Source organism: Castor canadensis, chromosome 1 (assembly GCF_047511655.1).
Source record: "Castor canadensis chromosome 1, mCasCan1.hap1v2, whole genome shotgun sequence".
NCBI lineage: Eukaryota > Metazoa > Chordata > Mammalia > Rodentia > Castoridae > Castor > Castor canadensis.
In genome coordinates, this window is record NC_133386.1 from 147951179 (window position 1) to 147968884 (window position 17706).

Consider the following 17706-nt stretch of genomic DNA (forward strand, 5'->3'; position numbering starts at 1 on the left):
GAAATTCGAAAGAGTATTCTTCAAGAAGAAGGAAAATGATCCTAGAGTCAGTCCCTTTTCTGTTGCTACAAATCCACAGACTAAGTTATAAAAAGGAAAAGCTTATTTCTGGCTCACATTCTGGTCTAAGGTACACTTGATTATGGCCTTCTGGCTCTTAGAATCCTAAAACAGTGGGGGAGAATCCTGAAGCACAGTGAGAGACAGGGAGCATATTAGAGACCTCGCCAAAGTGACTCTATTTACTCTCAAGATAACTCATTAACCCATCCATTAGTTGCATGAGTGGATTAATCCATTCATGAGGACAAGCCCTAATCATCTCTTAAAGGTCCCACTTTTTTTTTTTTTTTTGTGGTACTGGGGTTTGAACTCAGGGCACTCCACCAGCCCTTTTTTGTGATGGGTTTTTTCAAGATAGGATCTTATGAACTATTTGCCTGGGCTGGCTTTGAACCACAGTCTTCCTGATCTCTGCCTCCTGAGTAGCTACGATTACAGCGTGAGCCACTGGCGCCTGGCCAAGATCCCACGTTTTAATAGCTCGTAATGGGATTAAATTTCAACATGAGTTTCAGAGGGGGGAAAATGTTATTCAAAAGAGAAAGGTAGATGACTCTGTATTATAAAGGAATAATGATACCAACACTAATAATGATATCTAGTGGGGTTTAATTATACAAATTTGATGCTTAATATCTAATTACATAGATTCATTGTACACAATACATATATATGTGTATATATGTATATTTAGAGAGAAAATTAAAATATAAGACAATAACAGCTTGTAAACTCATATAAATGAAGTCATTATTCTAGGGATCCTTTACACTGTCTGGAAAGAGGTTAGAATAATAATTTATATTAGGTATTCACAAGTCAATCATACTAGAATTTCATGAATAACCACTATAAGAATAAAGGAATAAAATTTCCAGGCTCACAGAAGCAGGAAGTAGAATAATTGAAGGATACAAAGAATTGAAATTATCCAGATCATTTTCTTAGGCTACAGTCTAAGCTAAAGTCAGGAGACGCCCTTTGCTGAGATATAGATAACAATGACAGGTCAGGGATGAATGGAGAAAGCACCTTCCTCCTAAGTTCACACTGCCTGCTTCACAAATGTGAAATCAAATTGGACTTTTTAGCTCCTCTTGACCCGGAGACAATAGGGAATACCTTTCTCCCTGCTTGGTGGGAGAGTCCCACTTTACAAATCTGTGAGAAACCATACCTCTGCTTCTCCTCCCCATTCAGGAAGCAGAAAAGGAGGTTTTGTCCTTTCTTTAATTTTATTTATTTATTTATTTATTTTGCATCTTGCTCTCTCATTAATTATGGTATATCCACACAGAATGCTGCACAGAACCTCGAGATGATGGCAAAGATGAATATTTATTAAAATGGAAGGATGTACGGAGTGCCATGGCTCACACCTGGAATCCTAGCTACTGTGATCCGGAGGATTACAGCTTGAAGCCAGCCTGGGCAAATAGTTTGTGATACCCTATTTCAAAAACCCATCACAAAAAAGGGATAGTGGAGTGGCTTAAGGTGTAGGCTCTGAGTTTACACCCCAGTACCACAAAAAACAAACAAAAAAACCAGGAAGGATGCTTGTAATATCACTTAAAATGGGAAAAGCAGACTGCAAAATGATGTGCATACTAAATCCCACTCTAAAATTAGATACAGAAGTACACGTATGCACAGAAAAAAGTCTGAAAGATAAGTGGCGCAGTGTTTGGAGTTGCTCTGTCTTCATGATGGAGAAACTTCATGGAAGGATTTTTGTTGCCCCCATTTGTGTACGTTCATAGCTCTTATTGGCCAGCCTTGAATCCCCTACTCTTCTAGAATCATCCTTTCTCTGACAGTTAATAAAAATGGCTGATGTCTTCTTCCTCTGTAATGTACACATCCCTCTCCCCACATTGCTACCAATTTCCTGGCCAGTTCTCATGTTCAGTCCTATTTCCTCTTTCTGATGCTCTCGCTTTCCTTGGCATCCTGTTCTCTGCAGCTGTTCCCTTCTCTCTGTCCCCAGCTAACCCAAACATGGATCCCTGTCCCTTTGCCTTGATTTTTCCCAAAGACTATCTTACCTGAGGTGCTGCTGAGAGGTTCTCAGTTCCACAGGGCATATCCCTGTTCCCACGTGTCCTGGCACTCCCTGCTTCTGGAAGATTCTCACTGGATAATCTTCTCTCAACCCTCTTCTCACCAGGAGAGATGGATGTCCTCACTTCTGCTCCCAGGACCTGCTCTGAGACCTCACCTGCCTGCCACCAAACCAACACATTTTTCACATTCTTCATTTTCTTCTGCATAGTATGAGGCCTCCTTCATGGAACCTGCTTTGTCTGGCAGGAAAATCTTGACCTGTTATATCTAAAGATTATTAAGAAACATTTTAAAAGTCATCTCCTCCAACCATTGCATATGTAACAATGGTGCATTTTCTCTAATGACTGTGCATTGCTTTTGTAATCAGTGGGCTGAGACTGGAACACAGTGGTAGAGCACTTGCGTAGTGTGCACAAGGCCCTGGGTTCCATCTACACACACACACACACACACACACACACACACGCACAGAGAGAGAGAAAGAGAGAGAGAGAGAGAGAGGAAAGTAGGAATTGATTGTTTCAAGAGCATTAGCTGGTGAACAGGTATAAATGTCAAGTTCCATGACCCCACAAGCTCCTGCTTCCTGCTGGGCCGGCCTGAGAGAACACTCACTGGGACAGTGTGGGTGTGCAGGTCAGGCCAGGCCCAGAATTCCACTGGCTGCTGAACCTATGTCAGGAAAAGACTCCAAAGAGACATGTGGCCAGTGCAAACAAGAAAGGATCATGCCTCAGTTGACCATGACGCCTCCCTTTTCCTCCCTATTGGTGTCACCTGCCCAGGCATGGTGCAGGTGTAGCTGCTTTCTCTCGAAGCCTTCCCTGAGAGGCCCCTTCCTCACCAGCTCTACTGTTTATCAGCTGTGTGGCAAGCCAGTTCACTATGGCTAACCAACTCAGTTTTCCCACCTATGAGTGGAGATATTAAGATTTGTAAGAATCAAATCAGTAATTTGTGTGAAGTGTTGGAAAGGCACTTGGCTCAGAACTCCATGCTGTTAGGGATCACCATTATCATCATTACCATTGTCACTGTGTACGTGGACTCTCCCTTGACCAACATATCACATGGCCTTGTGTGGGAGGCTGCCTAGGAGGGGACCTTGCATCACCTATTTCTGTTTTCATTTCCACCAGCCTAAGTGTCAGCTTGGAACCTGTGCTCAATACCTACTTGACTAATTAAAACTTTGGAGAGAAGAAACAGGCCTGCTATGAAACCACAGGAGTAGGGGTGCGTGCAGTGGTTCATGCCTGTAATCCCAGCTACTCAGGAAGCAGAGATCAGAACGATTTTGGTTTGAGAACAGCCTGGGAGGAAAAATGTTAGTGAGAAATCATGTCCACAATCAAGCTAGGTGTGGTGATATACATATTTAATCCCAACTACTGGCAGGTGTAGGTAGGAGGATTGATGTCCAATGCCTGCCCCAGGAAAAAAATGGAAGAACCAACCAAAAAAATAACAAGCAAAATTAAGGGCCAGGGGCATGGAGAAGGAAGAAAGGGAGGGAGGGAGAGAGGAAGGCACAAAGGATGGAACCATAGAAGCATGCTTATCCTGACTCCCTAGTCAGTTCCATGACATCCTCTTAGTGTAGGCAGAAAGAGCAGGAGTGAGGCAAAGCTCTAGTTATAAGACTCCACAAAACTCCATATGGTCCACGCCCTGTACTGATGAGTAAGATAACAGCTCTGTATCCTCCTTGTGGAGCATGCGCCCCATATCAAGGTCACATATGTGCTTTGGAGGTGTAATGATCACTGTATGACCTTCAACTGTTGGTGCTAAACCAGGAAGGACAAAAATGATCAAATATTCAGGCACTGGTCCTCACCTTCTCAAAAACATAGGTATTATGACTTCCCATACCCAGGCAGCCTCTGCACAGTCGTCAAACCATCTGGGCTTCAATTTCCAGCCACCTAGCAACCCCATCCTACTGGATGATAAAACCCCATGACAACTTTGATTTAGTTGGTTTGTGCCTGAACGTCCTGCCTCACTCCTGGAGGTATACTGTCACGCTTAGGCAGTCGGGCTTTCTCCAAACTCCCTGTCTCACTTTTGTCCCCTGGAGTATGCTGCTTCTAGTAACTTCTATCTTTTCACAAGTCTCTTTCCACTGTACTTTCCTTTTCCTGTTCAATCTCCTTTCCCCTGAGGCTGGAGCAGCACTCCAAGTTCAGACACTGCCCAAAGAACAGAGGAACAGCCCCTTCTTAGAAAATTGTTTTATTTCCCTAGCTTTGATCATCTTTTCTAACTAGCTTTTCAAATGACCTACCCCTCAGACAAATGTAAGAAAACAAATGAAAGTAGAAATTTCTGGACCCAAAGCACTCCATGTTACAAAAGGAATTGCTATTTAAAAAGAAAAGAAGAAGAAAATAAATAAACGAGCTGGGGGTGTGGCTCAAAAAAAAAAAAGAGGCCAGAACTATATATTTAAATGAAGTCTATTCCCTTCTAAGTGGTCCCCTGAGGCTGGACTCCTCCTCTCCAGGGGTTAGCACTTTGGAGTCTCTCTATTCTTTGGGTGCTTTCTTCACAGCTAGGTAAAGGAACCCCACCTGACCTGGGTCATTGCAGAAGCAAGGGAGGGACCCCCCCACCAGAGGGTCTCTTATGAGCTGAATACTGTGTCATGTTCCCCCTCATTCATTTGTTGAAACCCTATCCCCTAATGTGATGGATGAGGTGGGGGGGAGGGGGTCATGAGGGTGGAGCCTTCATTAATGTGATTAGTGTCCTCATACAAGTCCCAAGAGAGCTTGCTTCCTCTCTTCTTTGTGCGGACATGGCAAGAAGATTCCTATCTTTGAACAGGAAGCCCTTACCAGATACCAAATCAGCTGGCACTTTCATCCTGAACTTCTCAGTCTCCCAAACTGTAGTAAATAAAGGCTTGTTGTTTAAACTACCCAGTTTGGCAGCCTTGGAACCAGATACCCATCTCTCTCCCCAGGACTTTTGAGTTTTGTGTTTAAATTAGAGGAAAACACTCAGACCCGTGTTTCCTACCTGGGAACAGCTATAGTGCACAGGCACCCAGGTGTTTGCCCAGGACAGTAAGTGGTTTCCAGTCCTGGCACTGACAACAGTCCTCTGACTTCAGCTTGGGGATCCCCTCCCTCTGGGCACCCTGAGTCAAAGCTGGAGGGCTGGTAAAATGGCAGTTCTCAGTCCATGTCTCCTGGGTACCGGCAAGAGACACCATCATCCCAGGCACCAGGACAAGTTGGCCAGCCCCTGGCTCTCTGCATCAGTTAGAGGCTGAGAGGGCAGCAGAACCACAGTGAGCAGTTTAGCAAAGGGGCTTTGGTATAAGGGTTAGAGTACCATGATCTCAGCGCTGGTGAAGCAGTCTCTTACGTGGTGGGCACCCTGGAGCCTGTAGCTCAACAGGCCCAGCAGCTGGAAAGAACGCTGGGCTGAAGTAGGGAAGAGAGGGGATCACCTGGACCTTCAAGGACCACCAGAAATTGCACCTGTTTCTGCCTGACCAGGACTGTCTCACAGCCTAGCCTAACTGCAAGAGTGTGGTGAATGTATGCTCATTCAGTGAGCATGGTGCCTGTGCCATGAAAGAATGTAGTCACTGTTCCGTGACAACGTAACTGAGGAGAAAACTGAACGGCTGCTTCAATGATTCACTCAAAGGTTTTCTTTCAAGTTTTGTTTTGTTTTTGTCCCTTTAATCATAAGACATGTTTATTGCCTGAAGGAGAATGTTTCTTTCCACTACCCTGAACCTCCTCAAGAACAGGGCTGAGAACAGGACAATCCCTGCAATTTCCTTCGCTAAGGTCAGGCAGACCCTAGATCCCATCCCTAAGGAATGTCCCCTAGAGGTAGGATGGCAACTCATTCTGATTTGTTTAGGACTCTCTCGATCTTGGCACAGACTGTCCTACATCCTGGGGGACCTCTTAGTCTCAGAGGGATATCCTAGTTAAAGGGGTTTGAACTAGACCCAAGAAATTTAGAAGTGTAACAATTTGGATTTGCCAATTGCTTTTTTTTTTTTTTTTTTGCAGTGCTGGGGACTAAAGCCAGAGCCTCACACATGCTAAGCACATGCTCTATCACTGAGTTCCATTTCTAGCCTCTAACTTTTGAGATAATGTCTTTATTGGGATATAATTCACATACCACAGAATTCACCAATTTAAAGTGTGCAGTTCAATAGCCTTAGTATATTCACAGAGTTGTATGTAAACTTTCACAACTGACTTTAGAACATTTTAACCACCCCAAAAAGAAACCCCACGTCCACTATCATTATTCCTCATTCCTTCCAGCCCTACGTAACTCCTAATCTACTTTCTGCCCTATAGACTTGCCTATTCTGGGCATTTGATACAAATGGACTCATATCATACATGGTCTTTTCAAGGTCCTCTATGTGGCAGAATGTATCTGCACCCTAACTCTTTATATAGCAGTCCATTGCATGGATATAGAATCTGAACATATGACTGGCCAATAAGCTTAACCATTCCTCAGAAGGAGGTTCCCACCTTCTGATTATTATAAAGAATGTTGCTGTGAACTTTCACATACAGCCTTTTGTGTTAGCATATATGTTCATTTCTCTTGGATAGATACCTAGAAGTAGAATTGCTGGATCATTTACTAATTCTTATATTTAGCCTTTTGAGAAGTCGCCAGACTACTTGGCAAAATTGTCTGAATTGTATGTATTTCTACCAGCAATGTATGAGGCTTCCCATTTCTCCACATCCTTGCCAGCACTTACACCTTCCTCCCTCCCTTCCTCCCTCCCTCCCTCCCTTCCTTCCCATTTTTCTTTTTCAATGCTGGGGATCAAACCCACAGCCTCGCACATTCTACACTGAGTTACACCCCAGCTCTAAGAATTTTCTCTCTTCTCCTCCTCTTTTCTCTTCTCTTCTCCTCTCCTCCTCTCCCCGCGCCTTTCCTCTCCTTTCCTCTCTTCTCTCTCTCCAGCACCACTGTTGTCAAGGGCTCCTCTTGCCTCTGTCTTTCCAATAACTGGGACCACAGATATGGGGCCCCATGTCTGACCATTGCCATTCAGATTATAGCCATTCTCATGTCTAAAGTGGTACAGCTTGAGCATCACTGATCCAAAATCCAAAACTTCTTAAATGCCCATTACACTCAAAAGTCTAGGATATTGGAGCATTTCAGATTTTTTTTTTTGGCAGTATTGAGGTTTGAACTCAGGACCTTGCACTTCTTGGATTTTTGTATTTCGGATTATTTGTTTTTGCATTCCATATTTTTGATTTTTGGATGAGGGATTCTCAACCAGTAAATCCTATGTAAATATTCCCAAATTCTGAAAACTCTGAAACCTGAAACTCTTCTGGTCCCAAGAATTTTGAATAAAGTATATTTAACCTGCATCTTATTATAGTTTTGATTTCCATTTTCTTATGAATAGTAATGTTGAGCAATTTTGCTTGAGCTTATTGCCCAACCATATGTTCAGATTCTGTCAAGATATGTCTACTCAGATTCCTTGCCTGTTTTTAAACTGAGTTGTCTTTTTATTACTGAGTTGTGGGAGTTCTTTATATATTCTGGATACTGGTTCCTTGTCAAATATATGAGTTACAAATACTTTGTTTTATTCTGTGGGTTGTCTTTTCACTTTATTGAGCAAGTATCCTTTGAAGCATAAAGGTTTAAATTTGAAGTCTAAATTCTTTGTGCTTCAGATGTCACAGCTGAGAAACTATTGCCTAATCTTAGGTCACAAAGATTTATGCTTATGTTTTCTTCTAAGAGTTTTATAGCATTAGTTGTTACATCTAGGTCTTCAATTTGAGTTAATTTTTATATATGATGTGAGCGAGGGACCAACTCTACTCTTTTGCTAGTGTAGCCTACCACACTAGGCTACATAAACAGCCCCTTAATTTCACTTTTTTGCATGTGGATATTCAATTGTTCCCCTATCCTTTGTTGAAAAGACTTTTATTTCCCCCACTGAATTGTTTTGACACCCTTGCCAAAAATCAATTGACCATAAATGTGAGTATTTCTGGACTCAATTCTATTCTGTTGATCTGCATGTCTATCCTTATGCCAACAATGTACAACCCTGACTACTTCTGTAAGTTTTGAGATAGGGAACTACAACTCTCCCAACTTTTTTTGTCTGCTGTGCTAGGATTGAACCTAGGGCCTTGTGCATGCGAGGCAGGCACCCTACCACTGAGTTACATCCCTACTCCAACTTTGTTCTTCTTCAAGCTTGCTTTGTCTAGTCTGGGTCTCTTGGATTTTCATATGAATTTTAGAATCAGCTTATTGATTTCTGCACAGAAGTCAGAAGGGATTTTTTTCTTTTTCTTTTTTTTTTTTTTGGTGGTGGTACTGGAGTTTGAACTCAGAGGCTTACACTTGCTAATATCAGACACTCTACCACTTGAGCCACACCCCCAGCCCCAGATGGGATTTTGACAGAGATTGCATTGAATCTATATATCAGTTTGGGAAATACTGCCATCTTACCAATATTAAGTTTTCTGACGCATGAACATGGGGTACCTGTTTACCAGGATCATCTTCTACATATTTCAGAGATGTTTTGTGGTTTTCAGAGTATACATTCTTCAATTTTTTTGCTAAATATTTTAGCAAATGGAATTTTCTTAACTTTCAGTTTATTACTACTACATAAAAAATACAATTTATTTTTCTGTATTGATTCTGTATCCTGAAGCCTTGCTGAGCTCATTAGTTCTTGTAGTTTTTAGTAGATTGCTTGTGATCTTCTATATACAAGATCATATCATATGCAAAGAGATAGCTTCACTCCTTTTCCAATCTACATGCCTTTATTTTCTTTACTAATTTGCTTTGAGTTATTTCTCAAAATCCTTTATTTGCCAGATTATTTTGTTTTCAGCACACACCAATAGCACATGGCTAATATATTTATTTTACTTTATATAGAAAAGGAAATGGAGAGGCAGGAAGGCATACTACCTGGGTGTGTGGGTCCCACAGCAGGCTAAGACAAAAACTTAGCTGTCTCAGTGTTCCAAATTAACGCCAACATCGGTAAATGAAAAATTCTCTAAAAGAGTATCACTTACCATTGCAAATTCAGTACAGTGAAATTTTACAAATAAAACCAAGCACCACTTTTAATTCAACCTTTGGATTGCTTTTAGTAGAAAAATTGTGCAAATTCATGTAGTCTCAAGATGCCAGAGATTAATGAATGCACAACCAGGTGAGCCTCAGTGGTTTGCTGAGCTCACTCAAGTTCAGCTCTCACCAGAGGTACCTCCAAACCCCATAGCTGAAATTAAGAGGCACAAACACAAAGACTGAGAAGAGTCATTTTTAGTTTTACAAGGGATTACTGGGAGGCCTGTCCTTAATGTGTTCTGCAGTTTGGGTTCTCAGTGGTAACATAGGTGAGAGCAGCAGCATTTTGGAAAAATGAAACATAAGAATTCAAAGAGCTGCCTGGCCATGACTATCTGTAGGGGTAGGGAAGGTATGGCCTGCTTACTAAGGATGGAGCAGTAGATCAGGAACCAAGAGCCTGAACTGAGATGGAAAGTAACCAATCCCGATGGTTTGGTCAAGGGATGCCTTGGCCCAGCTGTGGGGTCAGGAGAAGCAATAGAAACCAGGCTCCAGGGAACTCATACTGCAGTTCCAAGGCTGCTGTAACTGTCAGCCTGTGCAATTTGAGCTAAAGGTCAGACCATATAATAAACCTTTTGGAAGTTGAGAGTCCTGTGACCCCAATCTGAGGGCCACGGGAGAAGTTTCAGGGCCTGCTTCTCCCGGAAGGAAACTGCTTTATTTTCAGCATCAGTGAAAGACAAGAAACAACCTCAAGTTCCAGAGTTTCTGGTAAGTGTGCCAGCCCACCTTCCCCATATTAGTATGAGAAAAGGAAGTTCAAAGCAGCTCGAGGGTGTACCCACTGATGAGTGTGAGCCTGTGAGCACATACACACAGACCACCCCATGCAATTTAGCTTTACTAAAAGTATGAGTCTGTGTGATGAACTACACTGTAGACTGTATACCTCTAGACCTAGGAGACATGCTCTCTTTCCTCTCCTGGAATCCAGTCCATCACTTCTGAAGCAATTCCAGAATCCATTTCCTTCCCTCACATTCCACTGCCACTTGTAGTCATTTTTCCAGCAACCTCAAACTGGAATGTTCACCTCCTTCCTCAAAATTTAAATCTGAACATGTCACTCATCTCCAGAAAACCCTTCCAGGGTTTCTTGGAGCTCTAAAGTAAAGACAAAACTCCCTCAGGTAGTCTTCATAGTCCTGTGCAGTTGAGTTCTAGTCACAGAACCTCTAAGCTTCATAGAAAGAGCAGAACCTGAGTCTTTACGGGGTTTATTATCCACTGCTTGGAGCACATGTGTCTTGCCAGGACTCTGAGAAACTAGACCCTTCTTGCTTTTCCCACCCAACCAGAATGATGTAAATGTGATGGATCTGTGTGATGTTCTATGGGCTGCCCAGATGGTCCAGGTCTCTCTGGACAATGATTGCAGGCAAGAGAGTTAACACAACTCTGGGGAAAACTATAAATGAATATTATTTGTTCCACATGAATGCCAAATGTTTCTGATCCTCTTGTTCCACTGGAATAGAAAAGGACATCTATGAAGTTTTTAGGCATCCAGTAGTCATAGTGTACCAGAATATCCTCTTCAAAGTAAAAGGTAGGGCTGGGGGTATGTCGGTAGTAGAATGTGCAGTTAGAATGTGCCAGGCCCTGGGTTCAATCTCTAGCCCAAAAAGGAAAAGGAAAAGGAAAGGAGATGGAGAAGGGGAAAGGGAAGGAGAATAGAAAGGGGAAGGGGAAGAGGAATGGAAAGGGAAAGAGAAAAGGAAAAGAAAAAGGGGAAGGAAAGGAAAAGAAAGGGAGAGAGGGAGGAAGGAAGGCAGGGGAAGGGAGGAAGAAGAAAAAAAAGTAAAAGACAAATTAATGCTTCTTGCATTCTCTATCACAAAGGAAGCACATCTAGTAGGCCTCTTTGGATTTAGGTTACATATTCCACTCTTAGGACTTCTCTGGTGACAAAGAAAGTTGCCATCTTCAAGTGAAGCTTTGAGCAGAAAAAGACACTACAGGAGGTCCAGGCAGCTAGGCAAATAGCCTGGCATTGGGGTCATATGATCCAGCAGACTCTCGGTGCTGGAGTATCAGTGGTGGTAAAGATGGACTCCCTCTGTAAGCCCCAGTGAAAGAATCACAAAGCAGGCCCCTGGGATTCTGGGGCAAAGCCATGCCATCTGCAGCAGAGAATTATGTGCCTTTTGAGAAACAGCTCCTGGCACATGAGATGAAATGCTGACCATCAAGTGACAATATATACACAACTGCCCACTATGAACTGGGTTCTGTCAGACCTGCTATGAGGGAAATGGTAATTCAGCCTGATTTCCTGATGAGTCAGCTTCGTAAATGAGTGGAAGCCAAAAAATGGACAGCGGCTATATGACAGGGACTTTCGTGGGCTGCACTGAAAGACAGACAAGGGAAAATCTTCCCAATGAGCAGGGCTGCTAGTGGCATACCTGCTTATGGAAAGGGAACTACACACAGACTATATATGCATTCCTGAGCAGTGGCCAATGATCTCTGGTTAGTCATGGGCCTGGAAGGAAAAGGTCTGGAAGACTGGGGACGAGAAGATCTGGGGTACAGTCATGCAGGTGGACACTTAGGTTTAGGCCCAAAATGCAAAGATTTTTGTTTCACACAGTAACACCCACCAGAAAGCATCCACCACAAAGAACTGAACAAATGAGTAGATCAAATGACTCAGTCAATTCATCATTGGCCATCTTGGAACTGGCACAGTAGGGACATGCACAGAATTGGTTACAGTGGCAACATGGACCCATGTTGGCTATGTTTGGGTCTAACAGCAATAACTCCCACATACCAAAACTGGTCTAGCTACTGCTACCTCTCTGCATGTCCAATCTGCCAGCAACAGAGACCAACACTGACACCCAGACACAACTCTTGAAGGAGACCAGTCAGCCACAGGTGGCAAGTCAATGACTTTGACTCTTCTGTCCTGGGAGGGCTAGCAATTCACTCTCACAGGAATAGAGACCTATTCTGAGAATAGATTTGCCTTTTCTGCCTGCGGAACCTCAGCCAGCACCAATGTCCAGAAGCTCATGGGGTATCTACTCATGGATATACATAGCATCCATGCATAAGCAGGGGCCTCTTCACAGTGGAGGAGGTGAAGGAGTGGGTTCAGGACAATCCAATCTACTGGTCATTCAATTTACTGGAATGGGCGATTTAAGGAACAGCTAAAGAGGGAGCTTTGGGGGAACAAATTACAATTACTGTTGATGAAGTCATCTTGGGGCCATAACTGGTTTCCTCCTCAGAAAACTGTGGAAACATGTAAGCGTCACTCCCCAAACATGCACGGAAAGTAGATCTGTGCAGTACAAGGGTGGAGTGTACTGGCTGTGCAGCTATACCACTCAAATCCTTTTCATGAGAAACTGCTGGAGTTGTAGGTTTGAGGAACATCATAATTAATGGCAATCTCCAGTGGCTTCTTTGGAATGCAGAAGCCACACTCCTTCTAGGCTGCTCCTAGACAATGACTGAGCACAGTCGGGTTACTGGTGGGCCCAGTCCTGCCCAAAAGGCACTCCTCTCATGGCAGCTTTTGTTCAGGGACTCTCCCTGAGACTTAGATTCTTCCCAGAGCTGACCTGTGGTCTCAGTCTCCTCCTATCCAATCTTTCCTCCCATCTTCTCACAGGGTTCAGACTTGCCTCACGATCTGAAGCCTCTCCCTGCAGACTCTTGTTCCCTTGTCTGTTAGCCCTCACAGGTGTTTCCTCTGCCTTGACAGCCGCTTCTCAAAAAACTCAAGTTCACAAAAATAGAATATCATCTGTCAAAGACAAAGAACATTCATTAAAATTGAAGTCTTGGTGGGGGAATAGGGGTAACACACCAAAAAAATCTTAATTATTTCCCATGATCCTAATTAGTTGTGGAAGTATTAATACCATTACTCTGAAACTACTATATTTGTAATTTGGGATAAAGCATCTGATTAAAGGATATTCTTGTTTTTGTGGTATTGGGGTTTTGAACTCAGAGTGCTAGCCTAGCTGGGATTACAGACCCGGGCTAAAATGCTTGGTTAAGGATATTCTAATTCTACCAATCCCTCTGCCCAAGAAAACTATGTTCTCATTTATGGAAAAGAGCAATAAAGATGCCATATGTAAAAAGTTAAGAGGTTGGGCACCAGTGGCTCATTCCTGTAACTTTAGCTACTTGAGAGGCTAAGACTGGGAGGATTGTGGTTCAAGGCCAGCCCAGCTAAAGAGTTTACAAGACCCATCTCCAAAATAACCAGAGCAACCAGGTACCAGTGGTTCATGCCTGTAATCCTAGCTACTTAGGAGGCACAGCCAGGAGGACTGCTGTTCGAAACCAGCCAAACAGTTCACAAGACCCTATCTTGAAAATACTCCGCAAACACACACACAAAAAAAAAGGGCTGCAGAGTGGTTCAACTAGCACCTGACTAGCAAGCATGAGGCCCTGAGTTCAAGGCCCAGTACAACCAAGTAAATAAATAAATATCCAGAGCAAAACGAACTGGAGATGTGGTTCAATCAGTAGAATGCCTGCTTTGCTCATGCCTGTTGTGCAAGAGTAAAGCCTTGAGTTCAAAAAACTCCAGACCACCAAAAAAAAAAAAAAGTAAAAATCCTATAATCTTGAATTTGAATCAGAAATATCACTATAAAATCATGGAGTACATGTGTATGAGTATACACACACAAACACACATACATATACACATATATGTATTTAGCTTACAAATTCCTAGATTACTATGTATCTTTAAAAATATTTATTATATTTCTATTTCTAATTATTTATATAAAACATACACAAATATTATTTAAATGAAACAGAAGGTGTGTACTGAGTAGACCCAGACACAATGAACTACCAATAGCAACGAACAACTCTAGTGCTCAATTATGGTCTTGTGATGCCATTTCCTATTTAAGGAAAGCAGGAGTTTTTGAAAAAATGGCTAATTCCAAGTCTAGGAGAGAAAATGTGTAAGATGAGCCTAGAAAATCTGGAAACACTGGAAAGTAGAGAAGATATCAAAGACCATCAGGGTCATGTCAAAACAACTAAAAGGCCAACTTGATAAGGGTCCCAATGGCCAAAGATGGGGCAGTAAAGATAGTAATTGCAACGGAGTGCATCAAATACACTTAAGTCCATGAGTTCATAATAACCTTGTTTAAATAGTCACTTTCTAGGATGATGAAACCAATTCACTGTCTTAAAAGTTGGGTAAATAAAAGGAAAGAATTAAGCACTTACCTGATTTCCCTACATAAACTCTCCTGGGAAATCAAACAGTACATTCCATCTAATGCATGCAAATAAGGTAATAGATTAGAATACCCCGTGTGTCAACCTTCAGCCAATTACTTGTTGGATGTAGGCACTGAACACCAATGGCTGTCAATAGCAAGAAAAGTGAAGACCAGACATGTGCCTCCTGATAAACGAGAACACTGCCACTCAAAGTCTCATCAAGAGAATGAAAGTTGAGGACAATTATGTCTCCGGGTCTAGCTGCTGATCTACAGGAAATGCAGAGGGAAAGGAAGCACACTGCTGTACCAGCAGCATGAAATTAGCAAAATGCAGGCTGTAGGAAAACTATAGATCAAACAGTCCAGATTCTCCAACAGATTGTAAGGAAAAGAAAAGGGTGAAAGGGACCCTTGAGATTTTTGAGTCTTAAAATATTATAAAAAAAAAATTTTAAGGACATTAAGACTATTGTGCATAGGGACACACACTTGGGTGATCAAACAATAAAGAGACTCTAGGAAATAATCACTATAAAAGTCCAGAAGTTGGACTGGCATGGGGAGGGGACATGGAGGATAGTGGGGTTGGTCTGGTAAGGTTCTATTCTTGACCCGGGTGGTGACTGTAAGGGTGCTCACTCTATAATAATTCACTGACTTCATCTGCTTTGCTTGTTTACTTACCAGTTCCTGAAATCTCAGAGTATGGGAAGCACAGAATTAGAGCAGGTGCAGAAGCCAAGGCAGACAGGGCTGCTTGCTGAGTGACTTACTTGACTTATCAGGAGCTGCTAGAGAGTCTTGGCTGGGCCCCACACAGAAGGATACAGTTGACTCGTGTTCTTGAAATGCTAAATTACTGAAAGTATCTGTTCTCTTATGTCACACATCATTCCAGAGAGGATTTGCCACAGATTATAAAACAAAACACAGTAGAAAGTGAGACATTCACAGCAGAACCAGCTGTTAGAAGGAGCAGAGAAATACATGGTCTCAGCAAGCCCTAATTTATAAAAGATGTTCACACCTACCTTCTCAGCAACATCTGCTGCTTGGCTGACCCAGGCCACCAAGGCCCTCAGTGAAGCACAAACTGAGTGCTGAATGCTGTACATTCACCACACAGAACTGTAACCCACTGTCAGTTGTACAAGTTAGACCCATCACAATATATGGGAAGGATCATTTAACTGATTAGCTTGAGCACTGGCTCGGGTAATCAGCTCCTAAAAGCTGAAAGAAAATAAAGAGAATGGGTGGTAAGGGAGGCAGTGGGGGCAGGGGGAGAAATGACCCAAGCCTTGTATGCACATATGAATAATTAAAAAAATAAATAAATAAAGAGGATTTACCCCCAAACAAATTTCCTCCTGAGTCATATGGCCCCTTATTGGTGGGGCGGGATCTGCTCAATGTGGTCAACCAGACTCTTTGGTTATAAGCAAAGGTCACAGATCTGAAACACACTACATGTGAGATATACACTTATTACCTTCATACTACCTACCTAGCAGTTGTGCTCAGGTTGTAAGTCTCCATTTCTCACATCAATCAGACAAGGAGGACCAACAGCAACAGTAACACTCACAGAGTGTAAGTGTACTAGGAATGGCACATACTGGTGATATGCCTCTGGGTTTTGTGCCTGCAGCATGTGTTTATTAATCTAGTCAGTCCACATCTCCTGAGAAACCTTTCTTTGTTGTTCACCTTTCACCTTGGATAGGGGGCCCACAAACCTGCATCCCTCCCCAACTGAGATGGGACTTTGTACTTCCCCAAGCTTCACAACCTGTGGGCATGTTCACACCGCCAGGCCTTTGCTCATGCAAGGTCCACTCCCCTGACAATCCTCCACCCTGAGTAGATCTTGTAAAGGTTAATACTTCTCTGGTAACATACTCTGTACTCCTTGAGGACAGGGGTCTTGGTCTCTGCCATTTCTATACCAGGATCCAGGACAGGGCTTGACACATCAGGTTAACAACAATAACTGATGCTTATAGAACACTTGCACAACCTGACATGTTCTAGATAATTTAATCCTCACAACACCCCCAGGATGTAGTCACTATTACCGATGTAGACACTACTCCTGATAGGTACATTGTATGGATGAGTACACTGGGTTTGGGAAAGTAATGTTACCTGCCCTAGATCACAGTATCAAAACAAGGATTCAACTTAAGGCACTTGGCCCTGTAATCTGTAATCTTAACCACTACCAATGAATTCATTTACTGTCCCATACACTTACTGGGTAGCTACCACATGCCACAAACTATTTAGTGAACAAAGTGGACCAAGTCTCACCTTCATAAAACTTACATTTAGAATTAACAAATAATAAGAGTAATGCTTCTAAGTAATACTCTGTAAGTAAAACAGAGTAGAATAAGGGGAAAAAAAGTGACTGATAGAACAGAAGGAGTATGATCAAAGTACATTCCATGCATGTACTGAAATATCACAGTGAAACCCAATTATACAATTAATACATACTAAATTTTTCAAAAGTGACTGATGGGATCAGTTGGTCTTTTTAAGGGTTAAGGTAGGTCTCTCTGAGGACATCTGAGCAGAGACCTGAATCAAATAAGGGAGTAGTTTTCAATGGAAAAGCTGTAAGTTTGGAGTAAGACTTTTCTGGTAATTGTAAAGTACATGTAAGTTGTGTGGTCTTGGGCAAGTAACTAAACTTTTGTGAGCCTCTATTTCTTCCCAGAACTAGGATAATTTACACTTGCCTTACACAGTTATGAGGAAAAGGAAGAGATATGTTTGTAGATCTCCTGGCATAAGGTAAGCTAAGGCCCAAGCCCACAATATACACACATACAGCTGATTCCCATGCTGCCCTCTTGCTTGGCCACAAATCCTCCCTGCTCCAGAGCCATTCTCTTCCCTACTCCCTACTTCCCCCCTTTACCTCCAAAAGAACTGGGGACTCTGTGGCCTTTGGTAACCCCACTATACTGCAGCCTGCACGTGCCCCCTTCTGTCAGGATGCTGCACTGCAGCTCTCCAGGATACTTTCCTGATCTCTTCCAAAAGTCTTCATTGGGCACTCACCTGCCAGGCATGGGATGGAGATGGACAAGAGCTCCTCTTTGTCCTGTGGGAACTCACAGCCAAGGGAGTGGACCCAACATGAAGCAGGCAATGGTAACCCAGA